Source organism: Callithrix jacchus, chromosome 13, assembly GCF_049354715.1.
Source record: "Callithrix jacchus isolate 240 chromosome 13, calJac240_pri, whole genome shotgun sequence".
NCBI classification, from domain to species: Eukaryota; Metazoa; Chordata; class Mammalia; order Primates; family Cebidae; genus Callithrix; species Callithrix jacchus.
Window position 1 is genome coordinate 42,146,454 of NC_133514.1, and position 5,137 is coordinate 42,151,590.

Genomic DNA, 5,137 nt, shown 5'->3' on the forward strand with positions numbered 1-5,137 from the left:
GAAACCCCATCTCTACTAAAGATACAAGAATTAGCTGGTTATGGTGGCAGGTGCCTGTAGTCCCAGCTACTCTCAAGGCTGAGGCAGAAGAATTGCTTGAACCTGGGAGGTGGAGGTTGCTGTGAGCCAAGATCACACCACTACACTCTAGCATGAGCAATAGAGTAAGATTCCATCTCAAAAAAAAAAAAAAGAGAGAGAGAAATTGCAATTTGGGACATACACAGAAACTAGGTGGTCTTCAGTATGTTCAAAGAATCGACAGAAACTTAGAGGTTTTATTTTATTTTAAGAAGATAATTGTTATATATTGTTCTTCAAGGAAGTTTACTGGCACCAGTTTGGGGAGCTGACAAGCTCTGATTGGTGAGTGACTACAGTGGGTACAACTATTTTCAGGGTGGCAGCAGATTGTCTTGGCAACTATTAGAGAAAGGGTTTCTGATTCAGCAGGCAGTTTCAGCAGCCAGGCTTGCCGAGAATGTTAGGTGCCTTAACTGCTTTCTCCCCCTGACCTCTCAACTGTTATAGTTGGGTATGACAAGCATGACCCAGTTCTTTGTATGATCAACTTTCACAAATATTGGTCCATTAACTGTGCTCTACAGATGTAATCAGAGGGGGAAACTGAGAATTAAGTATATGGGAACTCTCGGCACTATGACGTTTGCCAAATGATGTCACTATTAGCTGACATTCTGCTGGTTGGAAGAGCTTTCTTTCTCCTCCATTTGTATATGGATTTACTTATTTTCTTATACCAGTATTGATTGGGGGCTTATATTTTATTCAATAAGTTGTAACCCAATACTCTCAAAGTCTATTTTAATGCTCATACTGTCCTAAATTTGGCTAGTTGGGAGCCCTTTCAAGCTGGCCCCTGTGTCCTTTTTGTCAAAAGGCCCCTTAATTCTTTAAGACCTTACTTTCTAGCATATTAAGATATTCCAGACTCATTCTGTACTTCTCTTGCCCAGCCTGAATTCAGCCATTTCTCCAAGAAGATCCATACATATACAACTATAATCATCTATCTATTTGGCTGGAGATTCTCTACACACCCATGAGTTCATGATGTTATTTCCAATTCCAATCCAACACCCCAGAGTTATTTTAGCTTCCCCACTCACAAATCCCGGCTCATCTTTATTCTTGTGTTTCTGCTTTCTTCATCTCTTTTTCTCTCTCTGGGTCAGCTTTCTCTCATCTACATGATAGAAAACAGAACTGCCAACACTTCCTACATTTTATGCTACAGCTTCAGCTAACAAGAGAGAAACAGAGCTCTCTTTGTCTTTCTAACTCAAAAATTTCTAGGCAAGAGGAAACGGCCTGGTCTCTGTCAGGTGCCCTAAAAATGGCCTGGAGTTTGGGTTATGTTGTCCTGGCCCTATAGATGGAAGAGGAGAGAGTCAGCCCCCAGAAAAGGGGTTGGCAACTCCTAAAAGATGTGGGGTAGGGATTGGTGCTGAGAAGGGGAAAGCATAGGTGTCTACCATAGCTGGAGAACTGTGTGTGTCAACAGGAGGCTTGAAGAGGTGACTCAGTGAATGCCAGGAGCAGTTCTCACGCTATTGGAAAGCTCTGTGTCAACACAGTTCTCACTCAGAGATTCTTGAGTAAAGAAAACAAATCCACATGAGGTCCTGGAAAAAATATAGGAATGAGAAGAAAGGAAGCAATTCCAAAATCCAGGAACAGAACAGACTTGTAAAAATGATCTAATGCAAGATTCAAAAAACCAGTTTCATAAAACTTCTTGGTATTTTCAAAAGAAAGCCAAAACAGAGGCAAGCATTCTTAAAAAAAAAAAAAAAAAAAAAAAAAGAAAGGTGAAAAGAAATATGGATAAGAAAATTAGACAGAAGCTTAAAATAGGCCAGATACAGTAGCTCATGTCTATAATCTCAACACTTTGGGAGACTGAGGTGGGAGGATCGTGTGAAGCCAGGATCTTGAGACCAGCATGGGCAACATAGCCAAGCTCTCATTGCTACAAAAAATATATAAAAATTAGCTGGCCATGTGGTGACACATGCCTGTAGTTCCAGCTACTAGGGAGGCTGAGGTGGGAGGATCACTTGAGCCTAGGAGGTTGAGGCTGCAGTGAGCCAAACTCATGCCACTGCACCCCTGCTGAAAGTATATGTGCAAATCAAATTAGGATATAGAGAAAACAAATCTAAGAGAAGAAGAAATTTATGAGAGAAACTGCAAGTTATGTACATGTACCTAGACAAGAACCTGTTGAAAAATAAGCCCTCAAACATCTGTAATAAATAATCAAGACTAAAGATTAGAATTAATTTTCATTAAAAATCAAAATGAGAAACAGGTGTGTGTGTGTGTGTGTGTGTGTGTGTTGTGTAAAAAGCAAAAAAAAAAGTGGGAATACACATTGAAAGAGTAGACCCCATCCTAATGAAAACCAATGAGCAGAAATTCAAGTTGAAGCTTATCTTAGAGTTAAAATATCAGATCCAGGTAAAAATTGTCTAAAGTCCGACTCTTAGAACTGTTCCCGCCCCACCTGGCCCAGCCATCGGCCCGCGCCTCCCCCGGCGCTACTGCCACCTCGCGCGCGCTCGGAGGCGTCACGGAACGTGCTCTCCTCTCGCCCCTCCTCCTTTCCCTCCAGCTCTCCCCCTCTTTCCCCTCCCGCGCCGAGACTCGCCGCCGCCGCCACCGCCGCCACCGCCGCCACCGGAGCCGCGCACAGCCACCGCCGAGAACCCTAGCTTGGAGAACCACCGCATCAAGAGCTTCAAGAACAAGGGCCGCGATGTGGAAACAATGCGAAGACACAGAAATGAAGTGACAGTGGAACTGAGGAAGAACAAAAGAGATGAACACTTATTGAAAAAGAGAAATGTTCCCGAAGAAGAAAGTTTAGAAGATTCAGATGTTGATGCTGATTTTAAAGCACAAAATGTAACACTCATTAGAAGCTATATTGCAGAATGCCACAAGTGATAACCCAGTGGTCCAATTGAGTGCTGTCCAGGCAGCAAGAAAACTATTATCCAGTGACAGAAATCCACCAATTGATGATTTAATAAAATCTGGGATTTTACCAATTCTAGTCAAATATCTAGAAAGGGATGATAATCCTTCATTACAGTTTGAAGCTGCTTGGGCATTAACTAACAGAGCATCAGGAACTTCTGCACTGACGCAAGCTGTTGTGTACCTTTTTCTGAGACTTCTTCATTCACCACATCAGAATGTTTGTGAACAAGCAGTGTGGGCTTTGGGAAACATTATAGGTGATGGTCCTCAATGTAGAGATTATGTCATATCACTGGGAGTTGTCAAACCTCTTCTGTCCTTCATCAATCCCTCCATTCCCATCACCTTTCTTCAGAACGTCACATGGGTCATTGTCAATCTCTGCAGGAATAAGGATCCCCCACCGCCTATGGAGACAGTTCAGGAGATTTTGCCAGCTTTATGTGTCCTCATATACCGTACGGACTTAAACATTCTTGTAGACACTGTTTGGGCTCTGTCATACTTGACAGATGGAGGTAATGACCAGATACGGATGGTTATCGATTCAGGGGTTGTGCCATTTCTTTTGCCCCTTCTGAGTCATCAGGAAGTCAAAGTTCAAAAAGCAGCCCCCAGAGCAGTTGGCAACATAGTGACAGGCACGGACGAGCAGACCCAGATTGTTCTCAATTGTGATGTCCTGTCACACTTCCCAAATCTCTTATTGCACCCAAAAGATAAATAAGGAAGCAGTGTGGTTCCTTTCCAACATAACAGCAGGCAACCAACAAGTTCAAGCTGTAATAGATGCTGGATGAATTCCTATGATTATTCATCAACTTGCTAAGGGGGACTCTGGAACACAAAAAGAAGTTGCTTGGGCAATCAGCAACTTAACAATAAGTGGCAGAAAAGATCAGGTTGAGTACCTTGTACAGCAGAATGTAATACCACCATTCTGTAATTTACTATCAGTGAAAGGTTCTCAAGTGGTTCAGGCGGTTCTAGATGGTCTAAAAACATTCTGATAATGGCTGGTGATGAAGCAAGCACAATAGCTGAAATAACAGAGGAATGTGGAGGTTTGGAGAAAAGTTTTCCAGCAACATGAAAATGAAAATGAACACATATATAAATTAGCATTTGAAATCATAGATCGGGATTTCTCTGGTGATGATATTGATGAAGATCCCTGCCTCATTCCTGAAGCAACACAAGGAGGTACTTACAATTTTGATCCAACAGCCAACCTTCAAACAAAAGAATTTAATTTTTAAGTCCAGTTGAGTGCAGCATCTTTCCCACATTCAATATGAAGCACCACCAGATGGCTAACAAATGATAAGAACAACAGCAGCAACGAAAGGCTCTGAAACACACATTCCTCTTTGTTTTGATGCTTCTAAAGCAAGCCATGTGTCAGTCACTTTGCAGTTGCCAAAAGTCACTATCACATGGACTCTAAATGCACATGCATGATTTCCTTAACTGTTTTAGAACTCTCCTTAACAATCTCAACTACCCTGTGTTTCCCTGTTCCCTGGTGCTACAGGCTGACAACTGCAGTCTCCAGTTTAGAATAAATATTCCATAGTGGTGACATGTCAGCTGCCCACTGTTACTCCTTTGGAAAATGGTGCGCTGTGGATCAAGACACTTTGGTATGATGCATATACAAGTTGAAAGACTAAAGGGGTGCAGTGTGATCTGAGCCTCCATCATTGTCCTCCACAAACATATTTTCATATTCTTTATGTGGAAGAATAGATTTTAAAGTACAAGCCATATGATTTTCATTGGTGAAACTGACACACAAAAAAAGTAACTTAAAAACAAGAAACTTGGTTATTGAATAAACAGATAAGTTTTTTAAAAAAAAAAAAACTGTACTTCACCTACCAGTAATGGATGTGTTTGTTATCTGCCTCAGAAGCCAGGGTTGGAGGAAGAACTTTAGATATGGATGTTAATGCTTTTGCCATTATACCTAATTTTTGAGAGCAGCAAGCCCTATTTGACCACTCTCTTCAGCCTGTGTGTTCCTGCTGTTTTGAAGTAATCAAATGCTGTGCATGGTATTTTACCTGGGCTGCAACGTGTTATGGACTTGAACTTCTAAGTTGAAAGCAAGAGTCCCTGACTATAA

General features: G+C 41.7%; 1 pseudogene; it reads left to right on the forward strand.

Moving 5' to 3' along the window:
• The first annotated feature begins 2,727 nt into the window (after positions 1-2,727).
• Positions 2,728-4,311, forward strand: LOC100415041 (importin subunit alpha-4 pseudogene; annotated as a pseudogene).
• The last annotated feature ends 826 nt before the right edge of the window (positions 4,312-5,137 follow it).